Genomic DNA, 21,611 nt, shown 5'->3' with positions numbered 1-21,611 from the left:
TTGTCTCCAATACTGAAGCAGCTAAGAGAAGGCAATGTATGTAAATGCACACAAGGCATCTTTCCTCTACTGAAAACCTGAATATGGAAAAAGTAGCAGTAGTCAATGGGTTAATGAATCATAAACTCATTCTTGACACCTCCGCTGACAGAACAAATGAAGATTAAGTTCCTTTGGAGAATCAAGATTTTCATTAAATTTATGAACTTCAGGACCAATAAATTCTAATCTCTAATGTCTCTACATTATTCCAAAGCTTCTTGATGGGATAGAGCTCTTACAGGCAGGCAGTGAAGTGATTACATTAGATAAATTGGGAATAAGACAATGATCTCCTGCACACCAGCTATAGCAGAGCTCTTGTGGACTGGTTTATCCTCTGGATGCACAGAAGGGGTCAATAGCAGGTAAATTAAATGATGGGCTGCCAGAAGAGTTAATAACTATACCTCCCAGCTCAGATGCAGAGTCCTCTAAAGGAGCAGCCTCGTGCATTCATTAGTTACTTGACTTCTTTCCAGAATCCTCAACAGAGACAGTGTCACCACACGGTCAAAAGAAGGGCAAAAGGGTAAGGTGGGAGAACAGTGTCGCTCGCTTTGACAGTTGCATTTCTCTGACTGGAAAAAAAATCCTGAAAAATAATAATTAACCACAAACCTCTCTGGCCTTTTAGAACTGAATCTAGGCATTGCTGTCTGCAGCAGTTCAGGAAGCCCCTGCACCTCTTAAAAACTGTGATGTGGGCAGCTCCCTGTTCAGACCCTGTCTCAGGATGGGACTACAGAAGGTTGTTTGCAAAGCTGCCCTGGAAACTCAGGGCAGAGGATGTGTAAATGAAGAGAAACAGTCCATCGTTTTCCCGATCTGGGTCAAATGTGAGCTAATTCCTGATATCACCCCTCTCATTCTCTACAATCAGTTTCTATAAAAAAATGACTCCTGAAATCCTGGATTTTTGTTCTTCTTTTTGCCTTATTTTTACCTCAACAAAAATAAAAGAGCATTTTACTTGCTTTTAGCATGTATCCATTTATGCACTTCAATAGCTTGATCCTGCTTTCATTGAAGCCAGTAAAAGACTTTATTTATAAGCTAAAATTCTTGGACTGATAGCTGTAATTTTTAATCATTTATTCTGTCCTTTTTTGGGGCGCTTTTGTTTTTACATGTCCTCGCCACAGAAAAAGCTGTGTTTTTCGGGATCTCACTCAAATTCCTTTGGACTAGTTGAACAGAGAGACATACACAAAGCTCAGATAAACCTGAGTGACTGGAGAAGCAGCGTCCGCAGGCAAGGAACAGAACGGAGCTGCACAAACTACTCTGCAAATGCAAGGGGAAATAACTCACCCTGCAACCAGTGTTACATGAAAGACTTGGAAACGTAGAGACACTTTCTACTCCAGAGCTCTAGGTGTGTCTTTTTTAGTTCTCAAATGATCTGAGGTGATGAAAAATTTTCCGTTAAAAAGCAGCTGGGGAAAACAGCGTATAACCTGAGAAGAAAGGGTGATAGCAGCAAAGAGCATCATGCTATGCAGCAACATTTGGTGCATTAAGCCCCAAACACACTATAAGCTTTGTCTTGGGCACAGCAATACAGTGAAGTAGCATGTCTGGTTTTGGCAGGGATATAAGAATCTTTCTTTTCCTCTTATAGTTGCATAGCTTTTGAAGCAGCAAAGTAGTGTGAATTTGCTTGGGCATTGCTGATTCAGAAAGAAAACCATTCTGTATCAAATAAGGCTTCCTGCAACACCTTGGATTTTCTCTAGCGGTGCCTCATTTAATCACTGCCCAAAGCCAACTTCAATTGCTTCAAGAGGGAATTGCCTGCTGGATCAAAGCAGTGGTCCACCTAATCCTGTGTCCTGTCTCTAATGGTGACTGGCTTTGGAGAAAAGGGGAGAAACTTTTCCACAGGCAGTTATAAGAATACTTTCCCCAGGAAGCTGATAAAATCACAGCCAGAGGTTTTATGGCTGCTGGTGAGGTGAAAATCAATACAATTAAAAAGGCATTAGGATTATCAAGGTAAATGGAAGAACTTTAACTTAGAGATAGTGTGAGGGAGAGGAGGTAAGAGGAAGGGGCAATACTGGAGAAATACACTGGGGGAGATATGCTACCAGGGGGCATTTTAGTAGTGCAAATATTCCCTTCAGAATTGGTATCAGGGCAACAGATGGTAAACCATCAGCAGAACATGCAGAAATCAAATACCTTTCACAGCTCAAATAAGGCCGTGTCTGTAATAGTTGGCTTTTACCAAGTAGTGGAAATTAACAGTGCCGGAGTGTACTGGTATATATTTTCTTTCTCCCCTTTCTCCTTTTATGTAGGTTGTTATTACAGATAAATTAATTTCACTCAGGAGAGCATCACTACCTAAAGTAGATGGAAAGATGAGGGCACTGCACTAAACTGGAATTACTGGAGAAGACCAATCAAAACCCAAACACACGAGTTTATCTTTGTAGGTAAACAATACACATTAGTGAACCTGAAAATGTCTGCATTATTTTGGATCGCTCTTGAGACCATTGTCTGTGACTGGCACATGCTGAAGACTGGGGGCAATCTTGGTTTCCATGAGAAGCTCATGGGTCAACGCACAATCTGGACCAGATTTTCAGTTCACACGTGGCAGGTGAGATCTCACGTGTCTTGGCCTGCCTAGGATCATGGCAGTCTCCCCACATTTCTCCCATGTTAGTGCACAGTTGAAACATGCTCTCCAAAAGAAGTATTTTTTAATTTTTAAATCTTTGTATCAACACCAGTTGAATTTTGAATGGCTCTTTCTATGTGATGAGAAAGTCTAAGAATAATCTACAAAACCCCCAAAATATTATTAGGCATAACATTTTTAGATCTATTCTCTTTGTATGACTGGAATGCCAAATATACATGTACTTTAAACTGGACTTGACAGGATTAATGTTTACATCTGAATTTAATTTTGTCTATACAGTGAGGTACCCTGAAGCTATTTTGGCAGAAAACACCATGACTGTGTAATGATAAACTCATATGGCTGGAAGGCACCTCAAAGATCATCTAGTTCCTCCCTCTCCCCACCAGAACCAATAGCTATGGTGTTCCTACCATCTGTCTCTTAAAACCTTCAATAACGAGCACTCCCTGCCCTTCCCCAGGGAATCCACTCCACAGCAGTGCACTCCTGACATTTGTAAACGTTTCCCTAACATCTGAAATCCCACCAGAAGCTCTGTGGGAGGTTCCTCCTGGCTAGACACCACTGAAGACACAGGGACGTAGATGAAATTAGGCTGTCTGGAGATGGCTCTGTACATCCAAAATTATCTTATAAGATAGCTGAAAAAATCAAATAGATCAATGGACTTTTTAATGGTAATTTACATGCATAGAGACTATACTGGCTGGAGATAGAGGACATAAGTCCAGGTTCAATATGTTATTGTGAACTCTGGGAGCAGTTCAAATTACAACTGATATTGCCACATAACAACATTTGGAGAATTCTATATGGAGGTTAATATATTAACATCTCTGGCTCAACACATACTTAAAATAAGTACATTTTAAAGTGATCATTTGCCCTACAATGAACATTTGCTCCAGGTAGAAAAAAATGCCCCAAAATTCAGCCTTTCTCTTTAGATTCTTAGCATTTCCCCTTGCCATTCCATAATTTTCTCCACTGCCTGTCAATGCTCCCAAGTAAGCTGATTTCCAAATGGTGTGAGAAATGTTGTATGCATACTTTCTTTTTTCTTCAAGAAAGTGTGTTAGTACCAATGTTACTGCGGGTGAAAAGTCAGCTGTAGTCCTAAGGAGCATTGCAGAACCTGGCTTGGAGGTACAAGGCGTGTCCTCCAACACCTGGTCAGCTCCTGTGACTGGAGAGGGAAACCCAGGGAGAAGCGCATGGTTTGGTTGTGTCCTCCAGCCTTCAGAAAAAACACTTTGTATAGTCATTTCAGCCCAGCCCCATTTCTTCTCCTCTAAGACAGAACAGTTCACATGCATTTCAGGGTTATGCTACAAACTAAATTGGGGAAAGGTTTTTCAAACCAAATAACCATTACGTTTAAAAAGTTTAAGAACAGCATCAGAATATGTAGCTCTTTCTAATCTAAGGTTTTTATGCTGTTTAAGTCAGCGATACTCAAACATACCATTAAATAAATGAAGGTCCCATCACATCCCCTTCTATTTTGTAAGCCCTGAATCCAACTGCCTCATTTCCAGTCTGACTGGGAACCTTTCAAACGCACCTACAGCAGTCACTGCATCATTTGTTGGCATTATTAAAAGAATCTTCTCAAAATAGAAAAGCAAGCAATGGGGCATCGTGTTTCATAGAACTGATCTTTATCTCAGAGATTTTACAATCCAATTTCCTTCATGCATTCTCTGCTCCACTGGGGCCTTTTATGTGAGGCATTCACTAGAATAACAGTGCATTTCCATTTGTATCTCTTTTGTTGCACATAAAAGCTCAATTAGTATTCCAATTCACTGTCAGCCTGTACCTATTTAATGAACTTTTATCCACTTCCATGTTCCTTAAGTTTAATTAACTATAACAGGGCTAGTAGCTTAACATTTATTAAATGCTTTTGGAATGAAAATATTCTTTCCTTGAAAGTTTTTATCAAAAGTCAGCAAGCAAAAATCAGTCCAGTCTGAATATTCTAGTACTTTATCAATGCTTTCCTTTAGTGTAGGACCCAGAAAAGCATTATGCCATAGTTTTCAATTGTCCTGAAACTGGATTTTAATCCATACAGTATTTCCCTTGGTGTTGAATTCCAAGGAGAATTCCCTTCAAAGATCTTAGTGATTTAACAGGAATGGTAACAGAAAATATGATTCAGATAAATCAGTGGGGGATTTGTAGGAATCTCCTCCAAATGCAGTGACTGAATCCTACTTCACTATTCTGCCTGTGAGTTTAGGAAACAAGATGAACAGCCAAATATGTATTTCTTACTCTCAGTCTACCCATAACTTTATGTTCAGCAAAGGGAAGTTTGTAAATTTTTCTGGAAGTATCTTGAGAGACAGATTTCAGTGTGATGATGCTTTTCTGAAGGTCCTAGGATTTGTGTGCTCCACCAAGCTCCCATAGTCTTTTGCAAAGGTCAAGCTGGTATGTCTAGACTTCAGGTGAGACACGGTTACTTTGAAGGCTCACTTCTGCCCGTTACAATACATTAATTTGACTGATGCTGGCCCCTACTTTTTAGGTCAATGAGCTTCTACTTTGATCTTCCTTAAGGACCCTTTAAGATTGAACTCTGTGCCCACTGCTGTGCATTCACAACATTTGCCCATAAGTGCTCCAGACAATTTAAGTGCCTGGCTCCAGAAGCTAGTTTCCATTAACTCCCTGTACAACCATCGTATATATGAGATTCCTTCATAGAGTTATTCACTGGAGCAGCCTGGCTTAGACACTGTGACTTTCCTCCCAGAGGAGGGAGCATCTCCCCATTTTTGGTACGTGAAGGCTTGGCCACCTAATTTCAAAAGCAGGATCTCTCTCCATGTAGGTGGTTTGTGGAACTGCATCAGATGCATTGCGACTCTTAAGGATCAGGACAGGAATAAAAGGGCAACTATTGCAGTTTTCTTGTGAGGCACTGATAGAGGTGTTCAACCAACAGCTAATGATGAGAGAACAGGACTGGTGGGAGTGGTGGAAAAGCAGAAATGCTATGTTGACACTTTTAGATGGCAATTATTTTCCACTTTGCTTAGTATTTCCTCTTTGGCATTTTAGATTTGCAAATGAGCTGTCCCATAGCTTTCTCTTCTTTCTGCTTTAAATCCATTTCTTACAGTATAAGGCCATAAATGAATGTAAAATAAGATTGGAGTCATATAAATAGAGAACTTTTTTCAATATGCCCATGGATTTTTTTACAATTTCTTTTGTCACTCACTTTATTGTTTCCCTTTCTACAGAAAAAAAACCACCAAAAAGTAGTCATAAGAGGTGCCCAACCAACTACTTTCACAAGGAAAAGAAATGGTGATATGTCTATTGGATTAATTATCTGGAACTTGTGGGATGTGCACTGGAAAGACGATTTGCTGCCTGCTGTATGCCTGGTTCCTCCCACCAGTGGTAGCTGCAGTTAATTGGTAGTTCTCTTCTCTAGATGGGTTGAGATTTTCAAAGCTTCTCAGTAGGAATTAGGTGCCTAAAACTTCCAGCAGTTTCCAGTTCTGTAAATAAATATACAAGTTATTTTTAAATGTACATGTTTTAGAAGTATATGACACTGTGCTTGTGTTCTTTCCTCCTGAAGGACCTCCACAGCCAACATGTTACAGCGAAGTCTGAGAGAAAAGAAGGAAGATATTTACACCTCTGGCAATGAAAGAGAAGATGCTTTTTGCTGTGATTTATAGAAACTGACATTAATCTCTATTGCTTTATACTATACTCACAATAAACAGCTTTGGAGATTGATTAAAGACTCTGGCTGCAGCTTTCACTCAATTTCAACAGCTCTTTTTGCTCCATAAACTCAAAAGCAATACAGATTACGTCTTAAACAAAGCCCATGATATCCATCTCTAGCAGTATTTACTATTTTCAGTGCTTTGCATTAGAAGTTATATGTGTGTATGTGTGCATGTGTAATTTCAGGCTTTTTTTACAGAGATTCTTCCACAACAAATGGAACAACAAAATCAGTTAAATACACACTTCTGGACCTCTCTTCTTTCCTTTTTCCCTATTCTTTTGCTCTACGCTTGATTGCTGATAATGGACATATTACACACTGCAGGTGTTTTTTAAAATCCCACATGAAAGAAAAAGCAGCTCTCTCCATCCTCAGTGATGTTTCTTTCACCTCCAAAGGCAGCAGAGAATGGTTTTATTACTTCAGTATGTACTGTGCCAGCATTACTAATTACATGATCATTTTTAGAAGTTTTTGCCTCCATGTCCTTCTCCTGTTCTCTATTACTGAATACATCCTTAAAGTCCCCCTTCTTTGTCTTTAGCTCCTTTAAAAAGGCACTTCTATACTTATTTTGAGAATTAACTCACTTTATGTTTCTATTGTCTTCAGCCATGCCACCTACTCCTGACGCCCTGTTCTCCATTCGGTCCCAAGTCTGCCCTGTGTTCTTGTCTTCTCTTGGCCAAATGCAATCTCTTTTTGTACTTCAGTACTTTGTTCTTTTTTTGTTATCACAAGCACTGGCTTCTAAGTTTCTCTGGCTCCACATGAGAAAGGTCTTCAGCTTCAGTCCTACCTTTTTATCTCCTATCTAGACTTTTCAAAATCCCACTCTGCAGTTCTCTGGTGCAACCATGTGACATGACCTGGATAACTATAATGCCTTCTTTTCTGGCCTTTCACCTGCTGGTCTTTGATCCCTTTATTGTTACACTGAAGAATATGCACTTCTTGGTTGCAATGTTAATCTATTCACATCCTTCTCTGCCTTCCTGTCCCACTCTTACTAACTCATTTCATTGACTATGTCCCTGTCCCAATGACATGAAGGTGTTTTATGACTGCACTACTGATTCACAAGTTTGTGCCTGTATCTATCTGACAATGTGCTCCAGTCGCAATCATGACTACCATGCTAGGCAATCCCGCAAGACTCTTCAAACACCCCTAGAATCCCCGAGATGAACATCCCTCTTCCTGAGCTGATATATGACTAGCATCCATTTAATTTCTTCTCTTGGATCTGGCTCCATCTTTTACCTGCCCAAAATTAGCCAAGATAGAGAAATTCAAGCCTAGATTACACAACTGCCCTTAATGAGGGACTATTACAATGCAACCTTACTACTGTGCTGTTAGTCACTGATTTCAAGGCAGTGCTTACCTTGCAAACTCTTGAGGGCTGATTATGGCTATCTGGACATGGCTAGAATAGATTTGAGTATTGATAAAAATAATAAAAAAGCAGAACAAACCAGAATGAGTAAAATTCAAAGCTGAAACAAAGGAAATATAAAACTTGATTTCAAATCCAGCCATAATGTTTGAAGAAATAAGAGTTTTTACTTCACATCTGGACCTTATCTCCATAAAAGAATGGGCAAAACCAACACTTGAATATCCTTGACTGTTGTAGAAGTTGGTAGCAAATTTGTCATGTTCTGGGTCAGGACCTATCTCTAGAAAAGATCACGAATAAGTAAAAGATAAATCTGAATTTCATATCTTGAGCCTTCTCCACCTAGTCCTTTTAAAAAGAAGACGTTGGAGTTAGAGATTTTTAGTTCTATTCTAAGAAAGGTCAGTGTGATGCTTGGATGTCCCTTGAACAGGGGAAAATTGAAAAAATCTGCTACTGTTTGAATTGACTTTTGTACAAAGTGTCTACTACTGTTCTCCTTCACCTACCTTCTTTCTGAAAGCGTGTACAACAGAAAAATCTTTTCTGTTACATACGCTGGCCAACTTCCCTCTTGGAAATATGGTACAGGCAGGTGGATGCAGTTCTTCAAGCAGCTGCACCAACTCCTTCAATGCATAATATAAACCCACAAAAGAACAGTTGTATCGCCACCACTGACATTAGACATGGTGTTTTGGTAACTGTACAATGTATGCTGATGTAATCTACACCAGAAAAGCTGCTTTAGTCTGGGGACTCTCCACTCTGAATCTTTAGAAAACTCACAGAAAGGAAGGGGTAATATTCTAACAGCGGGAGTAATGCTGCAAAAATCTAGTTGTTTTCAGGACTTGGCCCTCAATGAATGGAAAGCGTTGGATGACTTGTGATAGGATTGCTTGATAAATCAGAATCATGCATGGATGGATAATTCAGTTAGCAGTATGGGTTGAAGCAGTGACATCCAGAAGATTATCCTGACTGTCTGTAGCCAAGCTAGGAGGAGTCTATTAGCTTCTGCTACTTGCGAGCAGATGCTAATAAATCCCTCGAGCTGGATGCTAGCAAAAAGCATGGTCATGTCTGTGAAGCTGCTGTACTACGTAAAGGTAGGCAAGGAGTCAGATGTTTCTAACTACTAAATATTAAAACCACAGATAACTGTTAATAAGGAAAAGCCAGTTCCAATCAGGTAGTTGTGAGATATGAAGATGTACTATAGTTAGAAGTATCAGGAGGGGGCATTCCTGACACGACTTTGTGGGCACATATTGGAAGAAAGCCTTTTCCGTTGCACCTTTCAAAGCAATCTATTCTATTAGATGTGATTTGTGTTCTTGGATGTGAACAAGAATATGACATTCTGAAGAAAGAGAATACATGATTAAAAAAGGCAAGACTAAAAAAGGAACCACCTCCTTCCCAGAACAAACCTAGACAAAAGAAGCCAAAGGCAGTTTGCGTATGAGCTTTCCAGGGACATGAGCAACATGAGCTTGCATGGATGAGCACCTGCAAAAGGACATTTGTTAATTAAATAAACCCCCACTGCACACATCTCTGTTTGATTATTATCAATGTGCTAATTTTGTCATTAGGAAAAATAAACAGTGCATCTTTGCCACCTGCCAGATTTTGCACATTCAGACTGGTCCTTTCTAACTGTACTGGCTGCCTGGCAGGTGGGCTCCCACTTGGCTGTTCCTCCCTAAGCTCGCTCCGCTCCAAAAGCAAATCAGGGTCACACAGCTGCAGCAAATTGAGTTACAGTTATCCAATAAAGCCCTAGTTAAAGGGTAACCATCTAGAAAGATGCTGGCAAGGTTGATGAATTTGGATGAACTTGCATGTGTGGGGAAGAGCATGGAAGATGTCCAGGTTTTGCAGTTTATTTACAATGAAAAAGTATGGCCCAGATTCCTCAACTGGGATAAATCTGTCCTGCTTTATTATTTCAGCGGTGCTCTGGAAGAGACATCCCTCAGAGACTTCAGCCCTGCCACAAAATGAAGTGTAGCTCAGTAGATAAAAATTAAGCTTAGGTCTTCAGAGATGTGGCATTTTTTTTTCTGGATCTAGCACTGCCCTGTTGTGTGGTCCCAGATTGGCCAGGGCTTGTTTAGTGTTTGTGCTGAGGCGGTGTGGTACTGAGGCTCAGGACCCATTTGGCTAGGCACTGTATAAGTATCTGATGAAATGACTCCCCAGCCCAAATGTGCAGAGGGAAAATGAATGAGCAGTGATCTCTATGCTGCTGTGTTTTGCAAGCTCTGCGAATCAGATTTGTGTGGTGCAGGAAGCCTGGCTGTGCTATCTGTGGTGTAGTACATCCTGTCCTACACCTGATCTGGATTATCCTCAGGCATCCCAGACACTTGGTTTCTGAGACAGCTGCATCTTTCCCATTGAGTATACCACTTGCAGTCACATGAAAGGCTAAAGTAACACATTCCAAGTAGGCAACTGAAGTAATACACTTCTCCCCTTGGTGAATGCAAATAATTAACATTAATTAGAGCTACACACATGCATTAAGAACAGACTCCATCACTCTGGGGAAATTTTATTTTCAATTAAGTAAAAAAAAACTTTAAAGACTGATAGCTCTGAAAACAAAGGGCACTTCTGCGACAAGATACCTGACTTTGTTTTAACCATGTCTGCTCAGAAATCAAAGGCAAGAGCATCACATCTAGATGGTGTTACCCACTGAGCCAGATCTTTCAAGGCATTGATTAGTCTTGGTGCAGCTTACATCTAGATTGTATTTTTTAGACATCTGGTAGTGTTTCTGCATGTCACTGCACCGTACCATGAAGATGCTCTGGATTACTCACTGAGAATTTGGAAATCCCTCAGTCCTTGGTAGTGCCATGAAGTTACGGTCAAAGACATTGATGGTTTTAATGACTGACAAATGCAGGGAGATGGACTTTTCCAGGTACAGAAACTAAATTGTATTACACTTGTGTTCCTAGAAGCTCTCCCTAGCAGGGCAGTATAAACTTCATATATTAATTGGCACACATCACTCTCACATTAAATTTTTTTTTCATTACAAACTCCTGCATTTAGAATTTGGGAAATGTCAGAGCAGGGCAGCCTTGTACCCTTAACTCAGCCCCTGGTGCTTTTGCACTTTGATAGGCTCCCCTTGTCCATAGTCATGTTGTCTTATTTCTCTGAGCACCTGCCTGATGGGCAAGCAGGATGGATGAGGTTAGAGAACGTGCAGAGGTTTGATATTTCTTATTAGCTTTGCCATTCAGCATGTGGTCTTATGCATTATTTACTATGGCTTTACTGAAGTTCTTAAGGCAGAATCTTCCCCTCCCTTATAGACTTTTTCATGATGCTTTTGCTGCACAAACTTCCTTCCAGACAGCTGGGTGTTCCCAAGAGTGTGGTGAAGTACTTAGATTATTTCTTTATAATGTATCCCAAACATAATTTATCTTCTTCATAAAGTGCTTTGAGATTGTGTTGCTCAGTGGTGTCACTTGGCCGTAGCCTATTCCAGCAGAGTCCTGGCCAACCCACGGCCTGTTCCCAGGGCCAGTTAACAGGGTTGTATCGCTTGGCAGAAGGTCAGAAGTAGCTGTCCAGTCAAACTGTGAAAAGCCTATTGGTCAGAAGTAAAATCAGTAGACACAAGGCTTGCCTTTGGGAGTGAGGAGAAATTAAAAGTAAATTAAACAGAGGTTGTAATCTATTGACAGCATCATTTAACATTAAGTTAATGCTAGGAGAAAGGATTTCCAGGTGCCTGGGTTAGTCTTTGTTTAAGGTGGTGCTCTTATTTCATTTGTCTTTCTCTTCTTTTCAGTAGTTCATTTTTTTTTTTTATTTATGTTGGAAAAGACCATTAAGAACATCAAGTCCAACTGTTAACTCAGAACTGCCAAGTCCATCACTAAACCATGTCACTAAGCACATCATCTACATGATTTTTAAATGCTTCCAGGGATGGTGATTTTACCACCTCCCTGGGCAGCCTGTTCCAATGCTTGACCATCCTTTCAGGGAAGAAATTTGTCCTAACATCCAATTTAAACCTCCCCTGGTGTAACTTGAGGCTGCTTGCACTTCTGTTGCTTGTCATCTGAGAGAAGAGACCGACCCCCACCTGCCTACAGCCTCCTTTCAGGTAGTTGGAGAGAGCAGTAAGGTCCCTCCTAAGTGTCCCCCTCTGCAGGCTGAATAACCTCAGTTCCCTCAGCTGCTCCTCATTAGACTTGTGCTCCAGAGCCTTCCCCAGCTCCGTTGCCCATCTCTGGACACGCTCCAGCACCTCCATGTCCCTGCTGTAGTGAGGGGCCCAAACCTGACCACAGGATTCGAGGTGGGGCCTCACCAGTGCCCAGTACAGGGGGACAGTCACTGCCCTGGTCCTGCTGGCCACACTGTTTCGGACACAAGCCAGGATGCTGTTGGCCGCCTTGGCCACCTGGGCACACTGCTGGCTCACGTCCAGCCGGCTGTCGACCAGCACCCCCAGGCCCTTTTCCTCCAGGCACTCCCAGCCCCCTGCCCCCAGCCCGTAGTGCTGCGGGGGGTTGCTGTGACCCACGGGCAGGACCCAGCACTGAGCCCTGTTGAACCTCATACAACTGACCTGGGCCCATCGGTCCAGCCTGTCCCGATCCCTCTGCAGAGCCTCCTGCCCTCTGCACATCAACACCCCCCAGCCTGGTGTCACCTGCAAACTGACCGAGGGAGCACTCGATCCCCTTGCCCAGATCATCGATGAAGACATTAACCAGGACCAGCCCCACCACTGAGCCCTGGGCAGCACCACGTGTGCCCGGCCACCAGCGGGATGTGACTCCATTCCCCACCACCCTGGGCTCAGCCGCCCGGCCAGCTTTAACCCAGCACAGAGCACCCCCCGCCCAAGCCAGGAGCAGCCAGTTTCCCCAGGTGAATGCTGTGGGAGATGGTGTCACAGGCTTTACTAAGGTCCAGGTAGGCAACATCCACAGCCTTTCCCTCATCCACCAGGCAGGTCACCTTGTCATAGAAAGAGATCAGGTTCATCAAGCAGGACGTGCCTTTCATAAACCCATGCTGGCTGGGCCTGATCCCCCAGTTGTCCTGCACATGCTGCATGATGGCGCTCAGGATGATCTGCTCCATAATCTTCCCTGGCACCGAGGTCAGGCTGACATCTGCAGCGCTGAATTGTGGTGCAAAGAGAACCTTAGCAGAAAAAGACACTTGTTAATGCCAGGATGAAATTTAAGCAAGGCTGGCTGACTTAAAAGGAGAGTACTTTACACAGAACATCTTTGCACCGAGAAAGCGAAGAATTAGGTATTTTCTACATCCAATTACTCCAGATTGGAAGAAATCTGTAACACCGGAGTGTGGCTGGCCTCATTGCAAATGCTGTGGCAGTGATGCCAGGGAGTTGGATTGTCCTGCCTCCCTGGCCAGCAGCAGTTATGTGCTGCCAGCTCTCACAGAGCCATTTCACCTTGGCACGCTGCATCCCGCAGGAGCTGGCCTGTGTCCTCGTGAGCCGGCAGTGGGCCACCGCCACAGATGGGCAGGAGCGGTGGTGGGCCAGGGCACGTCACATCGCCTTCCCTTCCGCCATGGTGCAAAGCCTGACAGACAGCGTTGTCAGTTATGAAGGCTGTCATTGCTAAAGATTTTCCTCTCATTATTTGCAGTTCATGGTGTTGGTAAGGTTATTTTCAAGTCAAGCAGTTTTTCAACAATGTATGTTTATGCAGATCATTTAAAACAGTAGCTTGTCACATGCTTTATATTCATGGAAACTTCAGAGAGCACTTCTTAAAGCCCATGCAATCTGGATTTAATTTGCATTTTAATTAATATTTCAAATGAATTCCTTGGCCTCGTTTATTTATTTATTTGAGCCTTTGAGAGCAAAGACCCTATCAAAGTCCTGAAATTAGGAGGACTGGGATTTCTTTGAGCACAGCTTTTATTTGGCCGTACTGTCCAAGATACCTCTGGCTAATTTTTACTATTGAACTGAATTAGCTGCTCTGTAGCTTAGAGTCAAGCTTGTCATTTGCTTTGTGGCAGAGGCTGCAACAAACTCACTTTGCAAGAAAGAAAGAGAAATATTTGAATTCCTTGTTGAGGGATACAGTTTAAAATGGAGTTTGGGATACATGACATTAAAAAAAATCCTCAATCTTGTAAAAAGAATGAAGTCACATGTAGATCTTATGGCAAAATTGGAGACTACGTTTCAGGAAAGCATTTAAATACATGCTTAGGCTTTTATTGGGCAAAGTGCTTAAGTAGATAATTTAGATTATATAGCTTTTTATCTTTCAGAAGTTAAACAAAACAAATAAAATGAAGATGAAAATAAATGCTACTCAAGCAGCCAAACTTCAAATATGTTTGAAATTTATTGCAAAAAAATGTATTTTTCACCTCTCCCAAATTGAGATGTTATTGTTGTTAACAACATCAAATAATAAATACTCAGGGTTAACTCTGGGTTCTTTATATTACAAACATGAAAATTATGTTGGTTGGCTGTATACCTGTTATAGATGGTGAAACAGTAACATGATGTATAGCAAAGGGCTGCCCTCATGTACTCAGTGCAGAAATAATAACACTGAACTCTAACGGTGCTTACTGCCTGAAGATTTCAAGCCAAATGAGCAGGAAATTAACAATTAGGAAAATTAACTTTATTACTGCCATATTGGAGTCAGAGAAACTGAGGCAGGAGGCAAAGCATTGACTTCTAAAATCAGCAGCTGTTTAGCAGCAAAACTGGAATGAAGACATCTATAAGTTTTGTGTTGATGAGCACATCCCCGGCAGAAAGTCAGTCCCTCTTCTTGATCAAGAAAGCTGCAAGGTGATAAGGAAAGAGCTGAAACTCCACTGGTGTTAGGGTAGGCAGCTCTGGGGGTGCAGCAGGGTGGCTTCTCCTCATTACAGGTGGATGTCTTCAGCATTTGTGCCTACTGCCAAGCACACTGAGTGCCCTGAAACCTTTCCCTATGGTATTTGGGATTAGGACTTTGGTGAACACATTTCACATTGATTTGCTTTTTGCCACCTTTGGCTTTCCGAACTTGCATCTATTTATGAAGTACATCACTATTCAGGCTTTTATCCATTTTCAGAACAAGTTCATAATCCTCTGCTCCAATTTTTAAGCTTCATACTCCTGAAAGTGCCACATTGCGAATGTGTAACTATTAGAATAATCCACCATAAATTAGATGATGATAAATATATTCAAGTACCATAGACTTTATGTTTGAAAAGCCAATAAAACTCACCTCAGTTAAGCCATTTTCCCTGACCAAACCAAACCAATCAACAAACCATACCACCTCCCCAGATGCTGATTGTGTTTAACCCAAATTCTTTTCCAGAAGATTTTAATTTGCTCATCTGTTTTTCAATACATGAAGGATCAAGCTTGCATTTGATATTCAGTATTCTCTGTTAAAATCTGCTAAGAACATTTGCAGGTGGCTGACTCTGGCAAACACATCCTATAAATGCCCTCAAAGTGTGAATGGTCTCGGGGATGGTGAGGAAGAACAGGACTCCAGCTCCTTTTTTTAGAGTCTGTACTGCTAACCAAGAACAAAATTCAGTAATTGTAAGAGTTCTGTAAAACTTAGCAGTTTCTGTAATACCAGAGTGTGGACAAAAAAACAAAACAAAACAAAATAAAACAACCCCCAAAAACCCCACTTCTGTAATTGTAAGAGATGCTGATTTATAAGGTAACGTAACAAGAGATTATGGCATCAGGAGATTTTCCTCTGAAATCAATTCAGTTTTGCTAGATGCATGCATGGTTTCTTTCTCTCTTTCTTTCTTTTTCTTATGGTTTTTATCCCCCAGTCAGCAGTGTAACTAATACCAGCTAATACCCACCAGAATCTTAAGGAAATCCACCTTGACAAAAAGTGGAATTAGGCAAAATGAGGAAACATGTGAGATGTTGCCTTTGAGCCATGGGCAAAATGTATCCCTTAGCTACCGACAGCAAAACGCAGGACAGGGCAAAGAGAGGGCGGGAATCAGTACAGCTCATGATGGTGCTCGGAGGCATTTCCAGCATGAAAGCAGTTCTCTTCAACCTCATACTAAATAACAAGAATTATGAGGCAATGAATTGGGATTCAGAGTGTCTAGACAGAGGGGGATTACTTTTTCCATTGACTTCCCCTCTGATCCAGAAGCTTTCAGTGTCTCTGTTTCTCCCTTCTGCAGCTGTAAAATTGGGATTTGAAGGAGCAGCCATTGCCTTTCTTACTAGTTTATAGCCAGTCCTTCAGCACGTTGCACGTTATTAACCCTCCAACTATGTGGAGGTGGTGGAAACTGGACCACAACTGTAGCCATTAGAAGACAGTTCCAAATTAGGCCACTTTTAAACTTAGTGGAAAACACAAGCATGTTGAAGAACACATGCACACAGACACACACACACACAAATTGGAAAACATTTACAATTGCTTTACACAAAACAGAATGAAATGGGTAATGTATCACTCTTCCTGTGATCTGAAAATAATCAGATTATTACCTGATGCTGAAATTACACTAATCGATTCTTGGCAGGGTTATATTTTCCCATACAGATCTTTATTTCTCCATGTTTCTCCAACATGTCACTCATTTTTCACATTCATTTATACTTAGATGTAAACAAAGTGCCATAAATTAATTCCACGTGCAGTTAATTTTTCTGGTAAAATATGGATGAATGAATACCTTGTCTCTCTGCATTTCAATTAAGGGCCTTCAATTAGTTTTAAAACCCCTGGCACTTCTCAAATGCTGTACTATTTCCATTCAGCAGTGAGGAAAACACAACAAACTATAGGTCTGAGGCTGTAAAACCAGGGTCCTAACAAACCCTGCTCCTTCAGGTAGCCCCAGTGAGAGTTTAGAGGATTGTGTGGAGGCTCACAGCTGGAGCTGCTGAGGACCTTCAGGCAAACCCATTGTGGGACAGAGAAAGTGAGATTTTGATTTATAAATGTGTGCAGTTTTCAAAGCAACCCCTTATGAACTTTTTACAAACCCCAGAGACATTTGTGTAGTACTGGGTGAAGGAGATATGGGAGACAGGACCCTGGGAGGACTTTGGTGCTGGCAGGAGAGCATGGTGGACAGTGAAAGTGTGATTTCTTCAAAATGGCAACATGCTGCTGACAAGTTGTGTCATGGCTTGAGAAAAGTTGGTGGAGAGTGGTCAGGAGTATACTGCAGGGCCTTGAGCAAAATTCACTTTCATTCTTGGCGCTTGTTTCTGTTGCTGGTTCTGTTTTTGCTTATTATGAACTGAAACCATTTGGCACTGAAATTGTCTTTTAGCATATGGCAATATATGCCCCATGGTACAACAGAGCTCTTGCATGTATGAGAATGCTAGTATAATACATATAATTTGTAGAAGCAATCTGTTCCTGAAAGTTAAAGGAGGAGGAATTTTCTCTCTGAAAATCCCATGAAGAATTACAGTTACTCATCTAAAGAACGAGGCAAATGTCTACCTAATGACTTTCATGGGAGCTAAGTCAGGCCCCACCCCTCTCTTCTTAATTGAAAGACTGTTTATGAAGTTTAATTATTGTGTGCTATAGATATCATTACAGCAGCAAGGAACGATGGGCCAGGACTACAGGAAGCTGTATACATGCATTTACTTGCAAAACATTTTTGTGCTTTGTGCAAAAGGCAAGAACTGAAGGAGAACTAATGCACAAATTTGGGGATATTTTCACTGTACTCCCTCAAAGCTTGAGATACCGTGTGAGAGAAAGCATGAAAATGCTGGTCTAATCATTGAACAAGTAACTATTGAGCACTAGCATTAAGGGCGTTGGAAGCTGGAAATGACATTTGGGGAGGGAATGAGAGACTCGATAGGAAAGGGCTAAGTGAGGAAAGACTTTGAACATAGAGAGAAGCAGCTTCCTGTGACAGAGGAGAGGGAAAAACAAAACAGCTGTGTGAAGTAAAGTTGCCATCCTTTCTTGAAGTGTTTCTGGATATCCAGCCTTGATTCTCACAGGTCAAAGATCCATGAGGACACGCACAAGTTCTTCTTGTGAGAAGGGGATACTGGGAGCCCTCTGGGATTTGGGGGCATAAGGGCAATTTTTGTTTGCTGCTGTCTGTGTTGATCAGTCTCTAGATATTTTGCATTCAGGTCACATGTAGATGGAGACATTGGATAAAGACCTACATGAATGAGATCTAGATTTTTGTAATGTCTGATAATTTTGGGCGACAAAGGTAGTTTAATTTGTTTTAGAAAATATGATCATCCTGAAATATGGTGCAGGGCAGGAAGACAGTGAGGCACAGGATTTACAGAAAGAAGGTACGGAGATCATAATCTCCTCCCAAGGAAGGGAGAACTGGAAGACAAAGAACTTTTAAAGCATGAGTTAGGCGTACAAGAGAAGGAAGGAATACGGTTGATTAAGTTGTGTGCATGACCGTGAGTTTCAAAGTGACACAGTGTCAAAGATGAGTTTTAAGTAAAGAATGATGATGATAAAAAAAAAAAAAAATTAGTTGTAGACAGCTTACACTGCCCTTAATATGGCAGCAACATAGCCAGAGAGTAATTTCTTTGCTCTTAGTTTCTGGCTACATTTAAATCTTTGATACCAAAGCACAATAAAAATCTGACTGAATTTTGTATTTGTGTTATGTATTTGGAATTCTATTGTTACTGAAGCACAGCAGCATCTAGATATCCTTAGTGTACCCAGCCTCACTGCAATAGGCACAGTATATTTAGTTAGTCTTGGGATTTCAGAGACCTGGCATTATTTTTTGGGTGAATGTTGCAGTGAAATTACTGGATGATGCTGTCTTTTATTTTTTCGTCTCTGAGCTGGGGAATAATGTTCATTCCATCTTTCCCTTTTCCCAGTTTTGCTGATATACTCTGTAGTGCCTTAGTAGTTGTGGGTGCAATGCTACACAACTGAATTTTGACAACTGCTGAGATATCTATAAAACAGTAAAACTGAAAATTAGAGGGTATATTTAAAGACAGCAGAATGAACACCCAGGCTGAGAGAATTTCCATCTCATAAAGAGTAATAATCATAATCAACTTGGTAACATTGAGAAAAGTAATATTAGGAGTTATGAAAGAAAATGGGGAAAAGTTTTTTTCAGCTAACAGGCTAAAAAAGACAAGATGGAAGTGGAAGAGAAATGTCCTGCCTTTCTTTCTTCTGCTTTGTCCCTGTCCAACTGATGGATGCTTACTGGTATAAACAAACATGGTGATGCACCCTGTGCGAAGTTGTTACATGTAAGAATAATTCAAGGTAATTTAAATAGTAAAATAACTAATTACTGTCATTTACAAAGTGCTTAAGCAATGTGCCTATGCAAATCAGCCATCTTCTCAGCAAACAGCTTCTGCAATTGCAAATGTTTCTCGCAGACTTTCCCCAATTAATGCTCTAGCTGTAATAGGTCCCCATGGGTACATGGGCTTTCTAGCCCAGACGGATTCAAATGATCTTTCATTTTGTGCTGCACCAGTTTTGAAGGATTACCATTCTGGTTTTGTTTCCTTTTAAATGCTCAAATTCTGTCCAGAAGATGACTCTCCATATAATATGCTGCTCACGTTAGTCTATTTTTTTTTTTTTTTTGGTGTAAGTTGACTTCTAAAGTAGCGGGTTCCTAATATCCTACAAATGAAACTAAACACATTTTCTATCAGGTGCCACTAACAATACTGACCCTGTGCAGCCACATACTTGTTGCATGGTAGCATCCAAAAGACATATTTAGGGGATATTTTCCACAAAAAGAAAAGAGTGGAAAAAGTGTCCAAGGCACTTTCTCATCAGGGTTAAGAACTACATGTCCCAAGAGAACAGGGAAGAACTGAAGTAATGAATTGAGGGGTAGTTACTTCACAACTCATATTTTTTCTGGCCTTTTGTCTGTGTTGTGGGCCAGGGAAAGTTACCCAGCCTATAGTTACAACAGTAGTTTTATGTCGTTGATTCAATCTAATATACACAGTTACTTTATTACTATGACTACCACTACCATTGTTATTATTAAAGATACGGTTACTGAGAGAAGAGCAGCTATTCCAAGTCTGTTTTCCATGTGATAAAAACCCACTAACATTTGCTTATACAGCAGACTGGCCAAAGATTTGTTCCTTTAATTTCCCTGATTTTGCCTCTGAAATGCAGGTTCCTAATTGTTATCCTTAAAGGGAATGTTGCCAGGAAGGATTCACTTTGGAGATGGCTTGCTTTATTGGCAAGGCAACTAAACCTGACAGTGAAGGCTGTCAAGAGGAGAGTGGTGTGATTTTATTGAGTAGGTGGGGGTAACAGAGGGAGTTGACTGTGCATAATGTTGGCTGAGAAAGGCCGTGAGAGAGAGATGCTCCCCTAGCAGAGAGGATTTGCAGTGGAAATAGAGAGGAGATCAACAAGGAGGTGAAGGGCAGGGAGTAGGGATGAGGGTGGAAATGGCAGCACAGCAAGGGCAGTTCTGAAAGAGACTGTTCTGAGTATGCAAGAGAGACTACTCCAGCACTTTTTTTATTCTATTCTGTGTTAAAAATTACTGAAACCTCCTTATGTGGGATTTTCTTCAGGCTACCAGCAAAAGTCTTAGCCAGCTTCATGTTTGCAGCAGTTGTACCATCTATTCGAGTCCAAATTACTTGTTACCGTATCTAACGCAGGACCTGACAGAGTTGGGCAGCGGGAGAAGGAGGAGAGGCAAAGATGCAAAAGAGAGATGATGCTAGAGATATAAAAAGCATGAGAGAGAAAAGGATGGTAAGTGAGTGAAGGGAGAAGCATGTTGGAAAAAGAATACTTAAGGCCATGAAGAAGAGTGACCATTACCACTGAACGTTGACAGGTAATCTTTCCAGGTAAAGGGCTACAAGTAACAGCCCATCTCAACCATATTAAATTTTGCAGCAGAAAAGAGAAATTAATCCATTTGGTCAAAAAGTAAGGTATTTTGCTGATTCATTGTTAATTCTTCATTGAAAGGCAGGATAGAAAACAATAAAGAAATCATATTTCATTAAATCATCAAAGTCCTACGAAATTCTGCCAAGTGTTAAATACCTCATGTTTGTATGCACTTCAGTAAAATGAGTTTTGTATGCACTTCAGTGCAATGTCTATCAGCTTTTACGACTGTAATACCCAGGAAGGTAAAGCTTTTACCCCTGCAACTCTTCTCTTTCACAGCAGGGCAACCAAGGCACAGAGAGACAGTGTCTTACGTCTTGCAGATCTTAACTTCCCCTGAAAATATCAGGTGTTAAATTCTGCAACACCTCAAAGAGATTGGTGTTAAATGATTAACTGAGGATCACACAGCAGAAAACATGAGGAAATAAAGGCTTGAAGCTGGAAATTACCAGTTCTAGGTTACCTTAAACACAGAGCATTCAACTCTTCTACTGAAGCTGAACTAAAGTTTCAAGTGCTGTGCCTGCTCTTGTTTTACTTTTTTTAACAAACATAATTTCTAAAGTGTAATTACAGGGGATGAACCTCTGCTTTGTAGCATCAGTGGAATTCAATATCCTTTGATAGGATTGCTCATCTGTAACTGATGTCAAAAAGTGTGTCTCTCTCAGATATATTTTACTTCGGCTTAATTAAAATGTACCTTCCATTAATGGCACAGAAGTAATTTTATACATAAAACCCAATGAGTATATTTACTTACCTTACCAA

The sequence above is a fragment of the Falco peregrinus genome, chromosome 8, assembly GCF_023634155.1.
Source record: "Falco peregrinus isolate bFalPer1 chromosome 8, bFalPer1.pri, whole genome shotgun sequence".
Lineage (NCBI taxonomy): Eukaryota > Metazoa > Chordata > Aves > Falconiformes > Falconidae > Falco > Falco peregrinus.
This window is presented reverse-complemented; position numbering follows the sequence as displayed.